This window comes from Anabrus simplex, chromosome 3 (assembly GCF_040414725.1).
Source record: "Anabrus simplex isolate iqAnaSimp1 chromosome 3, ASM4041472v1, whole genome shotgun sequence".
Lineage (NCBI taxonomy): Eukaryota > Metazoa > Arthropoda > Insecta > Orthoptera > Tettigoniidae > Anabrus > Anabrus simplex.
This window is the reverse complement of record NC_090267.1, coordinates 308435283-308461710: the sequence shown is the minus strand read 5'-3', so window position 1 is coordinate 308461710 and position 26428 is coordinate 308435283. Positions and strand designations below refer to the sequence as shown.

At 41.2% G+C, this 26428-nt stretch overlaps 1 protein-coding gene and 1 long non-coding RNA gene across 3 annotated transcripts in view; one reads left to right on the top strand and one right to left on the bottom strand.

Annotated features, from left to right (window-relative positions):
- aralar1 (calcium-binding mitochondrial carrier protein aralar1) overlaps positions 1–26428 on the top strand; it is a 404690-nt gene that overhangs the window by 56776 nt on the left and 321486 nt on the right. The gene's annotated exons all lie outside the window — the stretch shown is intronic.
- LOC136866293 (uncharacterized) overlaps positions 11151–26428 on the bottom strand; it is a 39884-nt gene continuing 24606 nt past the window's right edge. Inside the window, exons 2-4 of the long non-coding RNA XR_010859527.2 lie at positions 25379–25674; positions 25094–25249; positions 11151–11260 (exon numbers count right to left, since the gene is read on the bottom strand). This is a non-coding gene — a long non-coding RNA (uncharacterized lncRNA). The remainder of the gene's footprint in view (positions 11261–25093; positions 25250–25378; positions 25675–26428) is intronic.

Here is a 26428-nt window from a genome sequence, read left to right as displayed (position 1 = left end):
CCGTGGAAGCGTACTAGACTCTCAAAAGTAAAAACCAGGGCTCGAGTATTGCTCTACGCATTACTTTTTAACATTTTTAGTCTTGCGTTAACCAAATACATGTGTATTTCTATTCATTGTGAAATCTGGCATTGCGCTTTTTATTATGTTAGTCCTAAAAGGACTATTTTAACCATGACTGAGTAGCCTGCCTCGTCCAGGATCCATTGGCCTGAACTACCTGTCGGAGCCGACGCGGTGCTGACTCAACAAGCTTCCTAAATATTCCTCGTCGAGGGCGATCTCCTCTCATGCCTCCAAAGTATCATGCGGACGTGTTGGAGGGTGAGGACAGTGTTTCTTTATATGGCGTTTCAATGGGATTCAATTCTTGAGCTCGAGAGACCTAATTGAGCAGTTCAATAGCGTCCTGCTCAGAAAACCAGCTCTGAACACGACCGCTTGCATCGATTGTGAAGAGTTGTCTTTCACGAACTGTACTACCTCATCTGGATAGCGCTTTCCCACACTCGGAACTATAATACTCTGCAGAATGTTCAAATATTAATCTGATGTGAGACGTTCATCTATCCAGCCCCATCAGACGATATCCACCTCCAACATGACGCAAATATGCGGCACTGCGTGAACACTCGGCTATTTTATTGTATCAGGCTCCCCCGGGTCTTATAAACATGAATCGGCCCGATCTCCGCCGAACTGAAAGAAGTCTCGTCAGAGATCGCATGGTCCCAACTACGATAACTCCATCTCGGCAAAGCCGCACCGATCAAACATCTGTTCATCGGAGAGAGGCTCTTTGGCGGCAGTTTTTCTGCAGTGGAGGCCGGCTTCTCGTAATCGTTTACGGACCGCGTATGGACATCCAGGAAAATTGGTCGCCTGCATGTGAGCTCCGAGCAGTCTCTGAGCAGCTCTAGATGAAACGCTACAACGAATCTCTTGATCACGAAAGCTGAAAGTGTCATGTAGGATGAGACTCAACTTGCTCTGTTGACTTGGGTGAATGATGTGCCTTGTCCGAATGGAATGAAGTATTTAGCATCGAAGTTAGCTCGGCCAAACTTAGTGTGTTCGTTGCCTGACGTCATTTAGGCGTATTTATTCGAGGAGAAAAAATAAGAAACCGTTCCTGCCCGGATTCGAACCTTACCTGTTATAGTAGACAAGACTTATGTAGACTACAGCTAACCCATTGTGCTACGTGCCATGTGCTTATAATTTCACAGTGATTTATGCAAGAGCATGTCACGAGGGGGATGAGAGCGACTGTCAAATGAGTGAGAGACCTAGCTCGATAGCTGCAGTCGCTTAAGTGCGGCCAGTATCCAGTAATCGGGAGATAGTGGGTTCGAGTTCCACTGTCGGCAGCCCTGAAGATGGTTTTCCGTGGTTTCCCATTTTCACACCAGGCAAATGCCGGGGCTGTACCTTAATTAAGGCCACGACCGCTTCCTTCCACTTCCTAGGCCTTTCCTATCCCATCATCGCCAAAGACCTATCTGTGTCGGTGCGACGTAAAACAAATAGCAAAAAAAAAAAAAAAAAAAAATGAGTGAGAACTACGGGCCGTGTTGCTAAACGCATCCAGCTGACTGTACAAAGCCGAACATAGCCGAAGTGGACTTCCTTATATTTCACGCCTCCGGAGATGTGACAGTGTTGTTGATTGTTCATTTGTACAGAATCGCTTGTTTACTGTTGAGGTAGAGGTACTGTATCCTTGATACTTCTTTGCTGTCGTCATAGTAGAGTATTAGCCAGAGAATGCGACTTCCAGCGTGCCATGATTATATAGACAGCTTTCCTCCCCGATAAGCAGCAGCGGCGATTAGGGGTTGCGTGGGGGCACTCGCCTCCACCCCCCCCCCCACACACACACACTTTCTGGAGAAAATATTACATTTGTATTACATTTTAGCCGGCTGAAACTAGGAGTTATTAAAAGAAGCAATTTGCACAAGCCCTGTTGTCTTTTCAGCCAATTCTTTCCTTTATTTTATTCATTTATTAAAAATTACTAGCGGAAATGCGCACAAAACGCCGTTCGTCCCGGCTAACCGATTTCTATAGCACCACAGTCGCAGTCTGGCGGTCTCTTTGTCAGTGAGTTTTTTAGTGTGTAGTCAAATACTAAATGATTTTAATTGTGTAATCACACCGTACTTCATTTTAATTGTAAAAAAATGTCTAATATTGTTCCTTTGAAAGTTTTATTGTATAAGTATTGAATCAAAATCTTGAACAATTATTACCGCACTGAAGTTGGTAAACTGTCAACCTTTACCTCTCTGTCGAAATTCGCCCAGAGAGCATCAAAAACAATATTTTGTAGCTTTTCATTTTTTTTTTTTTTTACAGTTTTGATTTATATAAACCCCCCCGCCCACTATATCCCACAAACCCGGGTAGTTTGTTGTCTGTATATTTTTTTGCCACTGGGTGAGTTAGCCGTGCGGTTAGGAGCGCGCAGCTGTGAGCTTGCATTCGGGATATAGTGGGTTCGAACCCCACTGTCGGCAATATTGAAGATGGTTTTCCGTCGTTTCCCATTTTCACACCAGGCAAATGCTATGTCTGTTAATTAAGGCCACAGCCGCTTCCTTCGCAGTCCTAGCCATTTCCTATCCCATCGTCGCCATAAGACCTATCTGTGTCGGTGCGACGTAAAGCAAATAGCAAAAAAAAAAAAAAAAAAGTTTTTGCCCCCGCACTTTTAATTCCCAATCGCGGCTACTGCCGGCAAGTCAGTACAGGGAATTTCGATCTTCCTGAAGATTGCTCGATCAGCAGTAAGTGATGCCATTGTAATGTGGACGTTACAGGGAGCGACAACAGCACAACCAGGGACCGGCGAGTAATGAAGACAGTAGTGCGACAAACCTGCATATCGTCAGTTGGAAGAATCCACACTGAGTTCCAAAGTGTGCCCGGTAACACCACCAGAACCAGAACTGTTAGCCGAGAGGTGTACAAATTGGGTATTCGTTGCCGTGCAGCTTCGCACAGACCGAACTTCACTGACATCAGTGCCCGCCGTCGGATAAGGTGGTGTAAAGAACTGCGCCAGTGGGCTCCTGAACAATGGAGGCAAGTTTTCTGGCAATCTGACGGACGGGTAAGGAGGATGCCAGGTGAACGCCACCTTTCTGATTATTAGTGTGTACTACGAACTGTGAAGTTTGATGGAGGCGTTATCATGGGACTGTTTATCATGGTCCTATAGTTCTTGTTCATGGAGCGCGAAGACCAGTGGGTGTGAAACAGTTCTAGACAATTTTGGATTTCACACATTATGGTAATAGTTCGAAGAGAGTCTATTTCTGTTTCAACATGAAAATGCCCGAGTGCATACAGCAGCGTCTATAGTTATGGTTTGACCGAGCTCGATAGCTGCAGTCGCTTAAGTGCGGCCAGTATCCAGTATTCGGGAGTTAGTAGGTTCCAACCGCACTGTCGGCAGCTCTGAAAATGGTTTTCCGTGGTTTCCCATTTTCACACCAGGCAAATGCTGGGGTTGTACCTTAATTAAGGCCACGACCGCTTCATTCCCACTCCTAGGCCTTTCCTGTCCCATCGTCGCCATAAGGCCTATCTGTGTCGGTGCGACGTAAAGCAAGTAGCAAAAAAAAAAAAAAAAATGTTATGGTTTGATGACATGAGGGCTAAAGAACTGGATTAGCCTGTCCACAACCACAATCTTAACCCTATCGAGCATCTTTGGTATGAGTTGGAACTCCGAGTGCGAGCGAGACCACAACGCCCACGAACTGCTTCCGATCTACCCAAGAGTCTTCAAGAAGAATGGAAATTAATTCCTGTGGCACACACCAAAACCTGGTGGACAGCCTTCGCAGAAGAATTGTATCCGTGATAGCAGCAAAAGGCGGACCACTGTCTTACTAGAAACGGTATCACAGGTAACTCGCGAAAGGGCATCAGTCCGGAAACTTTTGGCAGTATATGGTGTGTAATTTAACTTCGTATCTCTGCGGAATATAAAGCTTTCGTTTGATAATAGTACACATTTTCTAGATATTTTACTCAAGGAGTTTTACGGTTTGTGGAAAAGTTAGTCCGATTGATATTTCTAGTGAATCGAGATCGTACAGTAGTATCATTTAAATTGTCCATTATTTATGCTCACATACCATTAGTAAATTGTCCGGCTCCATGGCTAAATGGTTAGCGTGCTGGCCTTTGGTCACAGGGGTCCCGGGTTCGATTCCCGGCAGGGTCGGGAATTTTAACCATCATTGGTTAATTCCGCTGGCACGGGGGCTGGGTGTATGTGTCGTCTCCATCATCATTTCATCCTCATTATGACGCGCAGGTCGCCTACGGGAGTCAAATCAAAAGACCTGAACCTGGCGAGCCGAAGTCGTCCTCGGACACATCCCGGCACTAATAGCCACACGCCATTTTTTATTAGTAAATTAACTACCAACAGTTTCACAATTCATTGAATAATAAACTGATTCTGTTTCATTAGATACGTTTTGTACTGAAAGATTTAAAGTTCACACGATATAATGCGGGAAAAATTCAAGTGGGTCATTTAGATTTCAAATTTGTTGCATCCCCTACCGCGCCTTTCAGCTCGTTGGCAGTATTAGTATTTTCCGTCCAATCTGACGTGTTGCTTCAGCAGCCTGCCTAGTTATCTGTGACATTGTTGGCACCCGTCACCAATTCCATTGGAGGGCTTCACTTCTGATTTAATCCCACCGGACTCCACAAAGCTAAATGCCTCTTGCGTCCGGTTCTAATGGCTTCCGGAAATTTTTGAAAATTAGCTTTCAGATTAGCCAAACATGCATGAACTGACAAGCAAGAGGTGGCGTCCTTTGCTCATCTTAAACAAGGAAAATCCTTGTCGGTGAATAACCTAGGAGAATTTTATTTGCTAGCAAGCTATTTTGCTTAATTTTTAGGGTCTGAAAATACCGTAAAAGTACTAAGCGGAACGTAAAACCATTATTTATTTATTTATTTATTTATTTATTTGTTCATTCATTTAGTTAGTTATTTATTTCATTAAGGTCATCTATGGACCACGTTTACACAATCCACCAGATCTTGTATCTGTTATTATTATTATTATTATTATTATTATTATTATTATTATTATTATTGTTATATTCTGTTTGTAAGGCTAAGATAAATCCATTGCGACATGTAGAAAGAAATTATGACTTGATCCATTGCTTAAAATACTACTACTAATTGGCACTTCAAAACATTATAAGCGAAGATGAGAAAAGAGAAAAATATGTATTCTTAGTTAATGCTCTGTTCTCTTTGAATATCAAAAGAAAAGCGTCGGCTCGATAGTACTGTAAATGTATCATTTGTATGTGGTGGAGAACGCATATTCTAGCGTAGACAATTCAAATTTGAAATCATTATAAAGCGCACCGGAAGATCACAGGAAAGGTGCTACATGAGATACAGTAGTGCAAAATGGGATTGCTCAACGTCGTAGTCATGTGTTGTAGAAGACATTGATTCAAACACAGGTGATTGTCACACCTGCAGCAGATATCGACGACCCTTGGGGCTTTTTGAGGAAGGTTTTTAACATCTAAAAAGTAGTGATCAACACATTACGGAATGGAAACTTTCTGTCCCTTGACACGTACAGAAAATTATTCGGATACTTGCTATTTAACACTCATTGTCGTATATTCATAAACATTTTGTTCTTGTAAGGGCTAACAGCCGTAATAAAAAGAAATAACTCAACATTTCCTATAATAATAATCGAAATACCGCCTGTGGGTGGGGGACGAAGACGCAGACAAAGAGACGATATCCCCTGCATTCCATTGTATCTGCAACTTGCCTGCCAAACTTACGACTTGTTTCTTGAAAACATAAAAATTCTTACGATAAGCTGCTTCAGAAAATATACTGCTTAACCGTCCAAATTCTGATATAAGTTCTGTGCGAATCTTCCAGATGTGGACAACACTTGAAAAATATCGTAATGGGTGGTAGATGCTATTGTTTGAAAAACTATTTCAGTCATCTCCCAATTTATCATGGATGGTATTCTGTTAGATTATATTCAAAGCAGTTGTTATCTGTATTGGTTATCATATTGGCATCAGAATTTCTGCTATTAACCCTGTAATCCTTGTGCACCGCAGCCAGTGCTGACAGTAACAGTTTTCCTCTGGAGATAATTATTTTTACGTGCCAGTAGCCTATACCTACAAACACATGTCCCAAGGTTTTTAATACCAACTAACCGCGCCAGGATTAGACCGTGTAATCTTTGAGCATAGGTGGTGGTAATTTAAGGGTACGTCCAAGATGCACGCTGGTTTTTTAGTCAGACAGTCGGCGCTAACTGACTCCCAGCGGCAGGTGGGATGTGGCCATTAAGAAAGCTGGTTGTCAGCGCAGACAGAGCTGCCACAAAAGAAAAGATATGAGATACAAGATACAACTGATCATTGTAGCATGGAACTAACAAGAGAACAGGCTGCAGCTCCATTGCTGCTAAGTGATAATGTTACAACCAAGTTAAAACGAATGAGAAGTGATATACATTCAATTAATGAATTAAGATCTATTTACGGGGAATACAAACACCTTTTTCCACAGTTACATACTTACTTCATTTCTGTAGAAATCTTTCTCCAACAGCCATAGACGATGTTCCTATTGGAATGACCTTTAATTCCCATATCGGAGAATTAATTTGAACTTTTGAAATCAAATCCTCGATATCCATCATTAACAAAATGTCAAACACACTCAACACGAAAATCAACAGTCTGCGCGGCAGGTTGTCTGAAACCAAAATGAACTATTCATTCCGGTAAACATCTGAGTCAGACTACCAGTGCGCAGGCTTCCTGCGCGCAGGTGCAGTATGGCCAGTCCCGCTTAGCAACAAAGGATATACTTATGCCGACTCGGCGCCGACTGTCTGACTCAGAAAACCAGCGTGCATCTTGGACGTACCCTAAGGTATTATGCTGACAGTCTCTGACAATCAGCTGCCAGGTTTGGCCAGTAATGTGTAATTTTATATATCTTTTCGTAGCTAGTTTTCTCGGACTTTTCCGTAAGTAATTAGGACTCTAAATATTGTACTGTGGTATAAATAACTTTGTAACAACGTAACCCGTCATTTTCTGTCATCGCATGGTTAATACCTGCGCCGTCTCCGTCTCTTATCGACCAGAGCTAAACAAGCATTTGGTTTAGTTGTCCGTGTACGCGGTCTTAGTCGGTCTCTTTTCGGATGATAGTGCGGGCTAATTTAGTGAGTATGAGTTCATTTCAAATCATCTGTCTTGTACAGTTTATAATTATTGCGGACACAGCTAAATCAGAATATAATTGCGTGTTCGTTCGGTTTTGACAGCATTAGTAGTCCCATGGTTGAAATAGGAAGAATTTCAACTTAAGCTTAAGGATATCGGGTAATGAGAGTTACGGCAATGGGAGGTGGGAAAGGGCCGATGACCTAATGTTCGGCCTCTTAGGACAACAGTCAACATCAAAGGTGGAAGAATGAGTGACTCGTAGACCTCGCATACCAATGCCGTTAAGTCGTTTAATGAACAGGAGTCCATTACAAAATATCAAACAAGAATTATGAAAGATACAAACCTTGTAAAAGAAAGTGGAAGTAATGCCACTCAAGCTGTTCTCGGTTTTCGCCATACGCATTTCACAAGTTGAGAGCGCTGTAAAGAGGAATAAAAACTTGGTGTACTCTCTTTGTGTGTGTGTGTGTGTGTGTGTGTGTGTGTGTGTGTGTGTGTGTGTGTGTGTGTGTGTGTGTGTGTAAGAGAGAGAGAAAGAGAGAAAGAGAGAGACGGAGAGAGAGAACTAACTAGATGCTAAGCCCTACTACAACTGGTGAAACACCGAGCTCGATAGCTGCAGTCGCTTAAGTGCGGCCAGTATCCAGTAATAGGGAGATAGTGGGTTCGAGCCCCACTGTTGCCAGCCCTGAAGATGGTTTTCCGTGGTTTCCCATTTTCACGCCAGGCAAATGCCGGAGTTGTACCTTAATTAAGGCCACGGCCGCTTCCTTCCACTTTCTAGGCCTTTCCTATCCCATCGTCGGTAGTCGCCATAAGACATATCTGTGTCGGTGCGACGTAAAGCAAAAAAAAAACTGGTGAAACAAGACTACAGTTCATTGAATGAGTTGAATTGTGCAACTCTGCTTTTTGTGATTTTCAAGATTTTTTTCTACTATGATTTTGTCATCCATAAAGAGGCTATTTTACTTCAGTTCGATTCGAAGCAACTTTTGCGTCTTTAAGCCAATCTGTTCTCTTCAAAACCATGTATCCTTTTATTTTTAAAAATCACTTACAGGGTAGTTTATGCCCTATGACAATCTCAAATTGACATGAGATTAAAAGAGCAAGAAGTAAAATAGGATTTGTATTTTGCCCAGCTGTTCGATTATTTTGTCGTAGCTGTGTTAATCTATACTAATATTGCGAAGAGAGAAATTTGAGAGTTTGTATTTGGAGGCTAATTCGGAAACCACTCAACCGATTTTAATTTTTTCACCAATGAAATCGTATTTCTTCCAGATTATTATAGACTATGTAGAAGTACGCCAGCTTATCAGGAGTGCAGGTATTTTTAGAAAAGTAGACCAAGTCGGAAGAAATGGATATGGTGCCTGAACCGTCACTCCTGTCAAAAATGGAGCCCATTATGTCTTACTTACAATGCAGTTTTCCATACACGAAAAAGTTAAACAGCATTTTCCGCCTAACTCTTAGCAGTTCTCCAGAAAAAAAAAATGAAAAATGAAAAGCCCTTCTATGCTTTCGTGAATACATTATCCGATAAAAACCAAAATAACACGTAAACTCTTATTCATATAAAAAGAGAGCATACAGTACATGCAAGGTTTAGAAATAAATTTCCTACATATATATGCATATGTATTTTTCAAGTGACTAATAATCAGCCAGATAGCAGTAGGGCTATGTTTGTCCTAAAACAAACAACCGTCAGCATTTCTGTGCTGAGTCAGCACCTGAGGTCATTGACCTGGCAAGGTCATTGACCCCTAGCATACGTACATACTGTCCTCGCCGGATTTTGCATAAGATAGCAAGCCTAACCTCACAGACACATCTTGGAGGGGACTAACCTTACTTTTACGGACAGCTGCCTTTCCTGGCGTCACATTTTGCATACATGAGCAAGCCTAGCATCACAGTCGCAATCGTGGAAGGGCTTAACCTCTCAGGGCCTAGTTTTACGGGCAGATACCCTTCTCGACGTCAACAGTTGCCATCTTTGGGGCCTAACCTCAGAGGGCATAGTTTTACGGGAAGATGCCATTCCCGGCGGCAATAGTCGCCATCTTGGAGGGGCTTAACCTCACTTTTACGGCTAGATGCCCTTCTCGACGCCATCTTGAGTAGTAGGGCAATGGGAATTCTCGCGACGCCATCTTGAGTAGTAGGGCAATGTGGATTCGCGTAAGAAAGCAAGCCTAACCGTATGGAGGGGCCAAACCTCAATTTTACGATTAGATGCCCTTCCCGACGCCATCTTGTGTAGTAGGGCAATGTGGATTCGCGTAAGAGAGCAAGCTAACCTCATGGGGCCTAACTTCACTTTTACGGTTAGATGCCCTTCCCGACGCCATTTTGAGTAGTAGGGCAATGGGGATTCTCGCGACGCCATCTTGAGTAGTAGGGCAATGGGGGATTCGCATAAGAGGGCATACCTAATCTTATGGAGGGGCCTAACTGTACAGGGCGTAGTTTTACTGCCAGATGCCCTTCCCGTCGCCATTTTGGAGGGGCTTAACTATACAGGGCACAGTTTTACGGTCAGATGACCTTCCCGTCGCCATTTTAATTCTCCCACCACAGGGAGCACATATGGCCTAACCTAGTTTTACGGCCATATACCTGTCTCGTCGCCATCTTCGAGGGGGCTAACTACATAGGGCCCAGTTTTATGGTCAGATGCCCTTCCCGTCGCTATTTTGGAGGGTAATAACTACACAGTCGCCATCTTGTGCTCAGTTTTGCGGTCAGATACCTTCTCTCCTCACAGGCGACATTTTGAAGGGGCCTAACTACACTGTCGCCATCTTGGCCTCAGTTTTACGTATAGATGCCCTTCCCGTCGCCATTTTCGGAGGGACCTAACTACACAGTAGCTATCTTTGGTCCAGTTTTACTAACAGATACCCTCTCCCCGCCATTTTGGAGGGGCCTGGGCCTAACCGCACAGTTGCCATCTTGGGGTCTAGTTTTACGGTCAGTTGCCCTTTCCGCCTCCTACTCATCTGGTCTAGTCCCTCTTTGGTGTAGTGACAGAGCTGTGGCGTAATAAGCGGGGCGATTTTAAAATGCACACAACCGAACGCGCAGGCCTCCTGACAGAGCTGTAACGCCACAGCGTGAGTGATTTGAAATGCGGACTGATGGCTAAGGGTGCATGGAGTGTGTCTATTCCTTGTCTTGTTTTTCTACGGTGTCGGTTTTTTGTGAATGAGATGAATCTGTTAAGATCGATTACCTGATGCCCTTCCTGACGCCAGACGATAAAATGAATGTTATGATATATGGAGAGAGGGTAAAACCCGATAGTAGCACATAGCCTTCTCCTGTCGAATAGCATCGAGAGGTCTGCGTAAGGCTTTATGTCTCAATCCGACGGACAAAGAACCAACAACAGCGTTATGTGGCCTTTTGCGGAAAGGATTGGACACACAATCTAGTACTTAGAAATTGTATACTACAACCTACCTTACCCTGCTAGACTGAATGGCTCAGACGGTTGAGACGCTGGTCTTTCCGTCGCAAACGTTTGTCTCACCGTATACACGATCCTCCTCTTCCTTCTCCTAAAGTCATCTCTATTTTATAGTCTACCTGTGCCAGAGTTGTCTCCGACGGGACTGAGCATGTGCTAGACTAAGGGCATTCCGTTTTAACATGCTGCGATAACGTCGTCATGGTTATGCATATTTAGACTTGTTCGTTATCAAGGTCACTCTCTAGTACACTCAAGCTTTATAGATTGTATGAGTGTGAATATTTCGATAAGTGTGAGTAGGCAAAGGGAATGCAGTAAGTAGAAAATTTTGAATTTAATGAAATATTTATTGTGTAATTATTTACAAAATTAAACTACTACCGGTTAGGCCATATAAAACAGTCTTGGTTATGTTGCCGACAAGGTTGTTGTACTACTTAACAGCTTACTGCGAAGAGGTAGCTTGCTTCCAAAATTGCATTGCCCCCTGCAACATTCAAATTAAACAAAACATTTATTGTTTATGAAATTATTTTTAAATATATTGTACTATGTATGTTATGCTTTACAAAGAAGTTGATGCAGTTTTTACCTTGTTGTTTTTCATGTGTTTTGTTCATTTCTGAATTATTATCAGGTACTATAATGAAGGGGAAAAGTTCATCCATACACTGTGTACAGTTTATAATCTTCGGATTAGGTCCATCCCAATCATCTGAACAATTTTTTACCTCGATGCTTGTAATGACGTCGACAGGGTCTGCATAAAGCTACATCGATTGACATCTTATTGTGGAGAGGAAGGATGTCCAAAAAAGCATCTACGAAAGGAACAGCCTACGAAGATAAAAATCCTGGTGGCAAACATTGAATCAGATGTGTAGGCATCTGATATAAGGTTCTATATTTATAGAACATCTTAATAGCCTCACTTATTTGTGTGAGATAAATAAGATGTTGCGTTTTAGTTACGCTGGTAGGCGAACAGGATACGCATTCACAGTTTTGTTTGTTATCAAGACGATTGTTTGTAACCGTGTAGTCTTTTTCTTCTTTATGTTCCATAGTGTACGTTGTAGAAGCACACACTAATGCTTGTGATAAGTGGCTATCCATATTTATAGGCCCGAATTCATAGTCAGTACTTATTACTTAAAGGTTCCACTTATGTATAAGGGAACACTTATAAGTATTCACTTAATATGAGTTTACATTTCGCAGAGAGCACACTCATTGATACAGTATGTATTCACTAGAGATGTGGCAATGCTGTATATTATGCCCATGCTTCCTGGATCGTGTAGATCTGGCTACCGAATAGTGGGATGATATAGTTGGGGACAAAACATGACCTCGCCTCACACCACTACTTTCCAGCGGCAGCTCGGTGTCTATTAGCGACTAATAGGATTTACTACCTCTACTGCAGCCAATGTTGCCAAATCGGCTACTGCACTGTACACGAAGAAAGGGTAAATACTACAGAGAGTGAGGAAGAAAGTGGTTTGGCAACCTCTCCAAAACAAACAAGGATTACTTAGAACTCGTTAACTCAGCAGGGTGCAGGGTGTGATTGACTACTGGCTTCCAGCTCGCTTCTAGGAACTGAGGTCGTCATGTTTTGTCCCCAACTATATATTGTTTTGTATATCGAAGGACTTCGCGCGACCGCGCGCGACATTTTTGAAGTTAAAAGATCGTCTATATTGTATTTGGTTATCAGAATGGATAACAAAAAGCGAGCTGAGGGGGCACCTGCAAGGACATGCGCATAATAAAGAACAAGCAGCCAGACAGACACAGTTTCTCATCAGAATATGAATGACGTGGGAAAAACTTGTTGTGGACAACGCAAACTACGAAAATGTCCAGAGTGTATTTTCTTCTTAATATAATGTGTTTATAGTTATCCAGGTACTCGAATCTATACAAATATTCATCCAAATGTAGAATATCTAGCCTTACAACGCGATTTGACAAATACATCCGTAGCCGTTACGTTGTAATAGGCGTAATTACTTCCCCAATAAAATGTCAATAGTATGTTTTGATGTGCGATGCCATAAGTTCAGAAACTTCTGATATAATCCCGACAAACGATTGGTTGACTAACCTGATATAATTAGCACAAATCATCCTTAAAATAAATGGTGCTAGTGCCACACGTTCATTTTTTATAACTCAGTGTAGTTCTTTACTATTCCATAGGTGGTCTACAGTCTTGATAACTTACCAACTTGTAACACGTTTCAAATTTAATCGAAATACCGGTAATGACGATGGTGATGATAATAACAACAATAATAATAACTACCTGAAATTAAGAGGTAGCATAAAATCTCAAAACAATATCTTCATTAATGGTGAGATAGTGAGTCCTCTAGAGGTTATGTTCACTCTCTCACACAGAGATACAAGAATATTCATAATTCTCACGTTAGTAAAACGAAACCTTCTTTAAATAATTTAAAGAAGGTTAAAGATTATTGTTCGTCACATTACCTATCGACAGGATTTTTCATTTTTTTCAAATCATTCTGTGAATGAAATGCAACATATTCAGCAAAATCATTATCCTCCATCTTGCTGGAACGTAAGTGAGTCACTTAAGAGTGCGTGGAAGGTCCACTTATAGCAGTAAGTGGGACACTTAAGTGGGTAATATGAAATGAAACCTGGCTTACAAGGGGGCACTTATGTATAAGTGCTGTCTATGAATTCGGCCCGTACTATTGTAACAATATTCGTTGGCGGATGGTAAGTGACGTCACCCATATGAATAATAAGACAATAGGCTGTTGTGTTAGCAGGAATGTTTTCAGATGTTTCAAATTCTAAACGTATATCGACAGGAGATTCTTCATGATAAGAGCAGTCTATAACTACAATCGGTACTTTATTTTTAAATTCTTCAGGCGAAAATAGCGTAATTTGATGATTGGAATTTACAAAACATGTCATAGAGCAACCCAAAATTCATTTTCTCAAAAATGAATGTCCATGTTTTCGTAGGGATACGTAATTCCGCTGAGATATAGTAGTCTAATATTTCTTAATTTACAGTTATCAAACTTTTCCATGGTTGAATTTACGATGGGTTTGAAATCTAAAAATAATATACAAAGACTTTTCAGTAAAACGTGACGTTTTAACAGTCCGGCTATGCTTGTTTGTAGGTGGTAACACAGGTTATTCATGCAGCTCCCAACTTCGAAAACGTATTGGTAATGGTATTTTATTTTCTACAATCGAACTCGATCAGATAATGTTACATGTGGAATCCTCGACAGTATACGATGAAGTGAAATTTTCCAGTCTACTGGTCTTTCTGCTGCTTTAAGAGAATTGTTATCACTTCGATCACGGATTAGAATTAGCTCTTGTTTTGCGTTGATTATAATACGTCTAAAATCACCTGCAAAGCCGAAAATATGTTTTAATAGTAACGTACCAGAAAGAGTACCGTCCTGATTAATCATCCAGTTGTTATTAGCTTTCGGACACCATTCTGCTATCCGTAAATATTACTTTCTTCATCACTATAAGAAGGGCAGAGTTTCTTTGCAGTTGTAATTCCAACATTCTTCGATCTATCTATTTCCACATTATTTATTTCATAACGCGCTTCAGAAAAAAGAAATGCTAGACCATGGTGGTTTAGTTGAGATGTGCTTGGTCCACTTCCATCTGCCTTATCTAAGCGTCCTTCAATATGGAGGTAGCTTTCGTGTGGTAGGGTGCATACATCTTGCTGATTAATGATTGTTATTTTGAGTCCAAAGTAAAAGGTTGATAAGAATGAAGCTCACTTCCTACTACACCTTCATGAGTTTCTACTGTGTTCATAATGTCTAGCATTTCTTCCATTTTGTTGTAGCGTATAACCTAAATCTCGGAGAAACTGCTTATGGTCATCTGTTAACTCGCTGAGTCTTCGCAAACATGTAGTATGTTTCCGGGATGTACACCGTGTTTGATAGATTTTCATACTGGTTTAAGATGAAGTTTGTAAGCTACGTAGGTGTGACCGACAGAAATTAATAAGCTGATTATATGTATTCACAAGCCTAAGAGTGATGTTACTAATGTGTTTTACAGACACAAGATGATAAAGAGCTATGGACGGTTTCTCACGAATAGTATAACCACTTTCCTCTGTAATAAAAAAAGTCGTTCAGGGCGTGTGAAGGTTGTTGATTACTATTTAAGTCTGTAATAATATTACAAGTAATGTATACATGATGATCATTGAAAAGTGTTACAGGTTGATCAGACTCGTAACGTACGTTCGGTATGAGTTTTCTTGGTGAGAATCCAAGCAATGGTCCAATCGAATCGGGTTGTGATTCGAAGTCAGTCTTGAATGATGGCTCAATAACACATTTATATGTGATGTTGCTCAAAGTAATTCAGAACTTGTAAATATTACCACTAAAACTCTCTTCACCAAACTGTTCAATTAACGTACTTTTAATGTAGTCATGAATATCATCTACTGAATAACTGCCTGATGGTGGCTTTAGCACATACTCATCGTAATAGAACGTGTTTACGCCATCACGCACATTATAGATTTTATTGTAGCTTTCAAATGACGCAAGTCCAAGACTATGTGGGTGATGACCGAGTTCGATCGGTGAATTAAAGTAGACGGTTGTTTCAGGATCTTAGTCCACTCATGAGACACCTTATCCCAGATCATCTTTACAGCATTCGCAACTTCATTAACCACAAATGCCTTTGGTAATGCATTCAATTCTTCTTCTTAAAAGTGTTTAGTTTCTTTTTCCATGCATAAAACTTTACGAACCGGGCGAGTTGGCCGTGCGCGTAGAGGCGCGCGGCTGTGAGCTTGCATCCGGAGATAGTAGGTTCGAATCCCACTATCGGCAGCCCTGAAGATGGTTTTCCATGGTTTCCCATTTTCATGCCAGGCAAGTGCTGGGGCTGTACCTTAATTAAGGCCACGGCCGCATCCTTCCAACTCCTAGGCCTTTCCTATCCCATCGTCGCCATAAGACCTATCTGTGTCGGTGCGACGTAAAACCCCTAGCAAAAAAACTTTCCGGTTGCCTTTTCAACTGCGTTACACTTAGTATCAGATAGAAATGACATGATGTCTTTACAGATGTTTCTTTCACATTGACGTCATTTTGACACTGCAATTTGCATATGTTGTTCACCTCCCGGCAGGCACTGCAACACAACCATTCAAAGAGCAAGCACACATGTCGTAAAGACTGTTTAATTGTTTCTCCACTATGCTCCTCGTGAGAGTTCTAAATGATGGACATCCTAATTCATGCATATCGGTAATTTCACACGTTGATGGTAGATATTCACGCATCCATTCCTTCTTTTCACAACCCTTTAGAAAACAAGTTGTGCTCTTGACAAATGAGCGTTCATGATCATAGCTAGAAAGCGATAAGGTATTCCTTTTGCTTCCCACTGCAGATCTAAATTGTTTCTATCCATTATGCCTGCTTTTGCATTCATCTGTTTGCAAACAGTAAGGAAAAGGTGGACTAAATACTAAACTGACGAGTTTTTGGCGCCCATAACACAGTGCAGTCCATCACAGCCACCTCTTTGAACACAAATTTGTTGCCGTTCACTTTGAAGCCTTGTACGTCAACTATTAGTGTTCTTGTCATGATGGAATAAAGCGCTCTACTCTCTATCATAGTAATTCATACTTATACCATCTATAAAGGCTTGAGTTTACTAGAGAGTAACCTTGATAGCGAACAAATATAATCTTGCATAACAATAACGACGTAATCAGTGCATATTCAAACGGAATTATAAATCGCCCGCGCTTATTACGTCATAGCTCTGTCACTACACCAAGGGGGACGAGGCCAGATGAGGAGGAGGAAAGATGGGCATCTGACTGTAAAACTGGACCCCAAGATAGCGACTGCTCGGTTAGGCCCCTCCAAAATGGTGACGGGAAGGGAATCTGTCCGTAAAACTGGGCCAAAGTTGGCGACTGTCGTTAGGCCCCTCCGAAAATGGTGACGGGAAGGGCATCTATCCGTAAAACTGGGCCAAAGATAGCGACAGTGTAGTTGGGCCCTCCAAAATGTCGTCTTTGAGGAGAGAAGGGCATCTGACCGTAAAACTGAGCACAGGATGGTGACTGTGTAGTTATGCCCCTCCAAAATGGCGACGAGAAGTGCATTTGGCCGTAAAACTAGGTTAGGACATATGTGCCTCCTCTGGTGGGAGAACCAAAATGGCGACGGGAAGGTCGTCTAAACATAAAACTGTGCCTTGTGTAGTTAGGCACCTCCAAATTGACGACGGAAAGAGCATCTAACCGTAAAACTAGGCCCTGTGTAGTTAGGCCCCTCCAGGAGGTTAGGCATGCTCTCTTATGCGAATACACATTGCCCTACTACTCAAGATGGCGTCGCGAGAATCCCCATTGCCCTACTACATAAGATGGCGTCGGGAAGGGTATCTAGCCGTAAACGTGAAGTTAGGCCCCTCCAAGATGGCCACTGTTGCAGTCGGGATGGGCATCTGCCGGTAAAACTAGGCCCTGTGATTTTAGGCCCCAGGATGGCCACTGTTGCCGTTGGGAAGGCATCTACACGTAAAACTAGGCCCTGTGAAGTTAAGCCCCTCCATGATAGCGACTGTGAGGTTAGGCTTGCTCTCTTACGCAATATCCGCGTCGGGAAGGGCACCTGGCCGTAAAAGTGAGGTTAGGCACTCGAAGATGGTGTCTGTGAGGTTAGGCTTGCTCTCTTATGCAAAATCCGGCGGGCACAGTATGAATGTATGCTAGGTGTCAATGACCTTGCCAGGGGTCAATGACCTCGGGTGCTGACTCAGCCCAGAAATGTCGGTCGTTTGTTTTGGAAAACACATAGCCCTACTACTCCAGATAATAACGCTTTTACGTGTTAAAGGAACATTTCGAGTATACGATCCGGTGGGCTCGCGCTTCGAGCTTGATACTGTTGAATGCATTAGGTTGAACATTGTTATCGGTATACATTAATGGTGCAAGTCCAACAATCGTTTTGCTTTTTCACTTTTCGAAAGAAACTTTGTTGAGGTGGAAGACGGAGGACAGCGAATGAAAATATATAATAAACCGAAGGGAATGTAGATTACGTCTGGGATCTGTAAAAAAGAACACGCTGTGTAATCTATTGGAAGTACAAGAAATGTCTTCTGGCTGCGCGAATTGACACACACTAATTGACGTAGAGGCTGAGGAGAGACATCGAACATTTTTTATTTTATTTTTTACAATTTGCTTTGCGATTAAATAAATTGTGCCAGATAACCCGCGATTTTCGGGTGTGGGTAATGCACGTAATTGTATGTTAGTGCTCGGAGAGATACCATCCTAGTATTTATCTGGAGCTTAAATGGAAAATTACGCATAAGCATTTCAAGGAAGACCGACTGGGAGATTCGCCCTGATCTGTCTCCTGATTCCATGAATAGGCTACATTCCTAACGGCTAGCGCTTTCACCCGCTGAGATGCTCTGGTGAGCGGTGGAAGCAAAAGGTGTCTAATGTATTTGGCTGAAGTTAAAAACCTCTCTGTAACTCTGAAATCTTTTAATTCAAATAAAAGTACTTCATAACAAATCACCAGACTGCCTTTAGTTGCGTCCCGATACATGCTCAGTGTACAACAAGCAGTAATATTCTATTAATGGCATGTACCCGCGGCGTCACCTGCGTTCCTTTATTCAACCGTTAGGTGTTTTTAAACCATGAATTTAAAATCAAATTTAAAAAAACGTGTTTTAACATGCATCCTTTTACGTAAATTCCATTAATTATATTCCATAATTATATTGTTGCTTTCAGTGCTTATCCCGTTTGTGAATGGTACAAATACTATTCAAACAATGACCCTGTAATATAAAAATCAAACTTATTTTTTATAGAGCTTCCGGATAATCTGTATCAAGTATCTTCCATACGTTAACAGTTCAATTGCTCTTTGACACAGCCATAGGTGATCGGTGAAATGCTGTGCCAACCTGTGACACAAATTCCCCTGTGGGTGGGGGCGGTAGAATAACGCCCATGATATCCCCTGCCTCTCGTAAGAGGCGACTAACAGGGGCCTCAGGAGCTCTGAACTTTGGAGCGTGGGATGGCGACCACGGGGCCCTCAGCTGAGTCCTGGCATTGCTTCCACTTGTGCCAGGCTCCTCACTTTCTTCTATTCTATCCGACCTCTCTTGGTCAACACTTGTTCTTTTCCGACCCCGACGCTATTAGGTTTGCGAGGGCTAGGGAGTCTTTCATTTTCACGCCCGTCGTGGCCCTTGTCTTTCTTTGGCCGATATCTTCATTTTTCGAAGTGTCGGATCCCTTCCATTTTTTCTCTCTGATTAGTGTTATATAGAGGATGGTTGCCTAGTTGTACTTCCTCTTAAAACAATAATCACCGCCACCGCCGCCACTGTGACACAAATATCAGATCTCTGCTGGGCATCGTACCCATACACACAGACAAACACTTCCGGATATCACGGACTGAACGAAAATAGATTCCTATGTCATGGACTTAAACTGGCAACTTAAGTGTATGAAATTAATTTCGGGTAAATATGAAATAACTAACTACCTACTTGCCTAAATAACTAACTAACTAACTAAATAAATAAATAATGAAAAGAGGTCTTCACCTGCATAAAAATCATCTAAGGATACGCCTACGTTAAAAATTTCAGATCTCTGCGTGCCGTAGATTTTGCTGGGCATCACAGACATTTTCCTTATACACACAGACAAACTCTTCCGGATAATACGGACTGAATATGGCCCCTCGTGTCGGGAACCAAAATTGGCTTCTTACGCCAAGGACCTAAAATGGCCCCTTGATTTGTATTACCTATCTTACGTACTTAGTCTAAGCGTCATTGACAGCAGGCTGGATTATCATATCCCAACACACGTTTTCTGTCGGCTTTTCATTCATAACTCACCAGCGAAAATGAAAATTAAAAATCAGGCTTCGAGGTGCATTTGGATCCTTTTTCATCTACGTGTGATAAAAATTTCACATCTCTGCATGTCGTAGATTTGGCTGGTCAACGCGCACACACAGGTAGACAGACAAAAAAGACTTCCTTTTATTATTACAGATAACATCTTATGTTATATTTAGGACTAGCAAATGTACCCGCGCTTCGCTACGGTATTCTACACTGCATAAAGATTTCTCCGTAAATTACTGTAAAGGCAGATTATATTAAATTGCATATATCTTAGCGCTATCCGAGGAACAAAACAGGGAGGACGTCATACGTTGTTTCCGATATAAGGTAGACATCGGGGAAGTTTTGTTGATAATGGCAGGCCACATTTCCACTGCCAATCACAATCGAGTTCGGGAGTTTCTACTATAATGGCAGGCTCGCTTGGCAACCACCATTCACAATAGAGATGGAAAGTTTTCATTATAAGGATAGGCCCCTTTTCCTAATGCCAGCCACAATCGAGTTGTAGATATTTGATTATAATCGAAAAATGCTGCGCTATATAACGTATCAACAATCCAGACACGAACGTATCAACAATCCAGACACGACAATAAGTCGTAGGATAAAAGTTGTAGATCTCTCCAAATTGAGCGGTGATTGTGCCACTAACTATCCCGAAACGATTGTGCTATCTATTTTGTAATAAGACTTACCGTTTAGCCACTAACCACCCCGAAACGAAGGTCTGCACCGTCATTAAAATGAATCCATATCTTAATATTTTCGGAGCCAAAAGTTATACGTTTGAACAGCTTGGAACTTTTCCTCAAAGAAAAGTGTGTCCTGGTTTCGGGATTAAGCAGTTGCATATGTGCGGAGTAATTAAGGAAGAAAGTAATACAGTTAAGAAAGTTGAACTTAATAGAAAATAGGATTATAACTGATGACAGCCGGATAGGACAAATATGTAAATACGAAGTGGATGTTTCGGAAAATAAAATGCCCCTCAATAAATTTTGAAAGTATGAGTTACGGATATATAGAGAAATTTAGGCGCAGGGATTCTTAGACAAACAGATAAAAAAGGTAACTTATGGTGTTATTACTTAAGTCTAAATAGGCAAGGCAAAGGCAAGGGCAAGAAATTAAAGCGGAAAACAGAAGTAGGATAGAAATACAGTAAAAATTATAGCAAATGCCAGAAAACACCATACGGTGTGAAATAATAGGCTACACTCCGCTGTACTATTCAAATATTAACAACTCCCCTTAATGCTATTCGAGGACGATTGTAACATCCAACGGTATTCCGCCAATATCCCGCAGAATGGTCGATTAACGTCTCTCTTGCTTTCTAATCAAGGAACAACCACGAGTTTACAGGAATGATGACGAAAATAGCAATACGTTACTTCCCTGCTAGCAAGCAGTCCAGAGACGTTGCCATAGTAACCTGGAGGTTCGTTGTTGGTGTGTCGGACACATAGTGCAGAGCAAGAGACCCGCAGAAAATAGTAAATTTCTCCGTCATTTGAAGAGTAAGCGAAATTATGTACATAACAAAAGTTGTTTATAACGAAGGTACGTTTCACATATAGTCCACGGATTTTACACAAAGTCAATAGTATAAGAGAAAATGGAAGAAAACTCTTCTGGTTTTCCTATAAACACCCCATCATTCAGAGATTTTTAAGTAATATGCATATCAAAACCTTTCCCGGGATGAGTATACTCTAAATATCAAGTTTAGTCGAGATCTATCCAGCCGTTTCGCCGTGATGGTGGAACAAACAGAGACACGAAAAATAAAAACCACTGATACGGTCTTGAGTTGACCTAAAACGGATAAATGTCTGTAAAATTGGCAAAACAAACGAAATTACAGGCAGCGGACCCCTACAACTTTATTTATATAGATGATGATTATTATTATTATTATTATTATTATTATTATTATTATTATTATTATTATTATTATTATTATTATTATTATTAAGGGGTTACCCGTGGACCCGCAGAGGTGAAAGAAGGTGCCGCGGTGAATGGGTCTAACTACAAAATCAAAGATAATTTAAAACTTTAACAAAGGTTATATTTTTTTTCTTAAAAAATCAACAAATTACAATGTAACAGGTACCAGTAGCAATAAACAAGTCTAGGAAAGACAAGAATGGTGGTATCAACAGAACTTGGGCTTCAAGCCCTCGCTTAACAATTCCTGAGCTATACACTTAACTTTACAAAGATCATAACTTTACTTAAGGGCAGAAATCCTCTAATACCTGGAGCCCTGGCTCCCAACTCACAATATTAATCTTACTTTGAAGAAGAGGTAACCGGCTCTCAGTTTTCAAGCCTATTCAAGGCACTATCGGAAATTACAATTACTTGCCATCAAGGCACAACCTACAAAATGAAACAGGGGTATCGTGTACCCAACCTACTGGGCCTTAGCAGAAAAAGAACAGGTTAAGTAAATGGCCCGAAACACCAAATTGAATGGAGGCGTGTACTTGCACTCCTAAATATGCATTCTAAAACCTAAAAGGCACTAGACCGATGAAACAGGGGCTATTCCCAAACTATGGAGGTGACTCGTATATGAATAACTTAAAACATGACGGAAAGGAAGAAAACCAGTTACAAAACGTAGTCACCTCAAACCAATATGAAGGGGAGCTCGAGAGGGTAAATCACTCTCTATCCCCGAATTACAGTTAGAGATTTTATGAAATTTTCACATTAGCCGGCAGAACTTACATTTTCAGAGAAGTTGGTTACATATTAAAGTTTCGGACCTATCCCTCGGGTTAAACTGCGGAGCTAGCAAGAAATAAAGATGTTAAACGGCCATTACCTTGCTGAAGAACTGCTGCCTGATGAAAGAGGCACCACCCGCCTCCTGCTTCACACACACACACACACACACACACACACACACACACACACACACACACACACACACACACACACACACACTTAGTTAGATGTTGATCCAATGGCCAAGAGACGTGAAAATCAGCAGTTTATAAACCCTCGGAGAAGGTTCGAGACCTTTCATGAATAATCAAGACACAACCACAGAATTTTATTGGAGGATACAAACGTTACACACAAAATCGAAGAGGAAACCTGTGATAGGCTGAAAGTTAATTACAGAAATTCTTGATTGGCTAAATTCAAAACTGGCGGAAAGAAAATATAAATATTGCCAACCTAAAGATGAATGAACAAAATTTAGTAAGAAAAAATCTTATGAATACAAAATTTTTCCAAAAAGGTTCTTTCACTTCGCACCAGGGTGCATGATCAAAGTTTGTTTGTAGTGACATCTATGAGAGAATGTTCAAGCTTCTTGTTAAATGGAAAACAAAACAAGTTGAAATTCACACAGTACTGGAAACTTCACAATAACAAAATTTTTAGTGGTGCCATCTTCAGAGAGAATTTATAAGTTGGTCCAGTTTCAAGTTCACTGTTTCTCCTGTAGAGGAGTACTATCAGGCGCAAGATTTAAATGGCGGCGTAGAGGTGTACCTCCCGGTACAATTATTATTATTATTATTATTATTATTATTATTATTATTATTATTATTATTATTATTATTATTATTATTGTTGTATGTATGTTGGGTATTCAGCCCGAAGGCTGGTTTGATCCTCTGCCGCTCCGCCAACAGCTGTCATAAATAGCCTAGGCGTCACTGAAGAGGCATACTAGGGAAATGAGGAGTGAGGTAGTTTCCCGTTGCTTTCCTCACCGAGCCAGCCGTTGCTATTATTACGTATCAGTCTGCCAAGCCCACTGAAATGCATGCACCAACCGACCCTATGAGCGATATTTTCACACCATGCATAACAGGGACTGGCTGCATAAGCAATGATATTACTAGCATCACTCATAAGTCAGTCACTTTCATATTGTCAAAGACAAGGATGAGACTGAGACAGGTCAATGAAAGTAACAAATTTGATACAGCCCATACCAGAAGACATAGTGCACTGTAAACACTACATCTTGCCAACAAAGGCATATTATTATTATTATTATTATTATTATTATTATTATTATTATTATTATTAAGAGAAGGCAATTTTCTGTAAGAATGTCCACAAATATTTTTTACGCCCTTGTCTGCGGCTTTACAGAATATCACACCACGGCTACTTTTAGAATTGCGTTATTTTTATCATGTTACTGTCTTAATAATATGTTTTGGGCGTGATAGCTGAGTTACATTATCACTGGCTTTTCACCATGGCACGGGTGCCTCTGTGGTGGGAGGGTGGTAGAATACATCCATGTTATCCCCTACCTGCCGTAAGATGTGACTTAATCGGATAGTCCCGCAGAGTCTCTCAAGTTGGGAGCAGAGTATATTAGCATCCATAGATCCCGTAATTGAGTCTGACATTGGTTCCTGTTACTTGTGCCAGATTGACCTCAGTTGGTCAACTCTTGTTCTCTTCTGATCTCGACGATATTATGTTAGCGAGACCTCGAGAGTCTTTCATTTTCGTGCCCTTCATGACCCTTCCCTTTCCTTTGCCGCTACCCTTATTCTTCGATGAGTTAATGTTATGAAGGTCTGATAATCTCATTGTTTTTCTGTTAAAAGTGCAATTCCTAGAATCTCAATTGACCTTTCAGAAATACATTATTATTTTCTTCCCCGGGAGGAACAACAATTGTCACAGTAATGCTTGCTAAATAGGAATGAAATGGAACACTTCCGACGGATGTTTCACGAGTAGTTGGCGATATGCTTAGTTGACAGACGAAGTTGTGCCCTGTTTAGTTTTTAATGCGAAATAGCGACAACAAACGAAAAAAATTGCATTGTCTGACTATTGCAGCGTTCCAATGTGCCAGAGGCTAGGTCGAGTAGATTCGTACTATCTGTGTCTTAAGCCTTTACGGAAAGAGTGGCTGCATGCGATTCGCAGGAAAGACTTTAGAAATTAAGGTATGACCTGCAATATCAAGGTCTACTTAAACCTGACCTGTCCTTTAGAACAATATTGCGTTGGATTGTACTAAGCACTTCACAAACTCAATAAACCTATCATTGAGTAGTTTGTAACCTGAATCACAGAGTGACCTATCATTTGAAACCGGAACATCACCATTTTCAGTCTTTCTAAGAACGAAATAATTCAACATCTCCAAGTCTGAAATGTTTGCTTCTGTGTTATGAGCTGAAACAAGGCAAGGCGCTGAAGGGAAATCACATTCAGACCGACTAGTAATATCCAGTTACAGCAGTCCTACCAATGCCGTACTTATGTACGCTTCTACACTTTAATAAAATATATATTTTTTAAATCAGGCATGTTTTCAAAAGACTACCTTGCGGTGACAGCATTCCACGTTTCCCATTTTCACACCAGGCAAATGCTGGGGCTGTACCTTAATTAAGGCTGCGGCCGCTTCCTTCCCATTCCTAGGCCTTTCCTGTCCCATCGTCGCCATAAGACCTATGTGCATCGGTGCGACGTAAAGCACCTAACAAAAAAAAAAAGAATTCCAAGTTTAATACAATCAGTAAAAAATCGATTAGCTGTTATTTATTTCCACCTCTTTTCTTCAATTCCGCTTTCAGATCAGCAATATTGTCATCGCACCTATACTTACTCGCATTAATATTCGTCCAGAGCGATTCGTTTATTAATACCGCCTGTATTATACGTTGAAAAGAAGTATAAGAATATTCGATAGATGTATGTGTTGAAGTGTTCCACATGTATGTATTAGAAACTAATGCATGGTCTTCTGTAGTTTCTATAGATGTTGAAAGTATCATCGGTGTGCGCCACTTTAATATTCGGCCACCCCATGTGTTGACCACTACTACCACGGCTGTTTACTCAAGCGCAGTTCTCCGTAATCAATGTATCGAAGTGCTGCTGCAGAACGTCAGTAAAATGGGTCTGAAAGAAAAGAATACTACGTATGAGCAACATCAACTTATTTTATTCCATCATGCTAAAGGGATGTCTCAGAGACAAATAAGCAAGCTTTTGAACATACCAAGGAGCACAATAGGAGACATAATAATATTTGATGAGGAAGATAGGCTCGAATCACTTCCTCAGCAAGGCTAGCCTAAGAAACTCAATGAGCAAGGAGAACGGATATTGATTAGGAATATTAAGAAACAACCCGGGATTAGTGCTCCTAAATTAGCAGCGGAACTATTCCAGGAGTGCGGTAAGAAAGGCCGTCCTGAACCGAGTCACGAGGAAACAAGGATACAGTGGTAAGAGCTGCGAGAAAGAAGCCCTTCATGAGCGATGCAAACCGAAAGACGAGATTGCAGTTTGCAAAAGACTACTTCAAGAAAGATGATTCTTGGCGAAACGATCCAATTTTTGCCGACGAAAGCAAATTCAATGTCTTTGACTCGGAAGGCAAGGTATATGTGTGGCGGAAGCCAAATACAGAACTGGAAAACTGAAATATACGGCCCACTGTCAAACACGGTGGAGGAGGTATCATGATCTGGGGCTGTGTATCTTCAGGTGGAGTCGGTGAAATTACTAGGATTGATGGCACTATGAAGAAAGGACACTATCTCCTCATCTTGAAGGAAAATCTCCTTAAGTGTGTTGCTAAACTGGGCATCAGAGATTTACATTTTATCAGGAAAATGATCCTAAGCACAGAGTTTTTATTGTGAAAAGT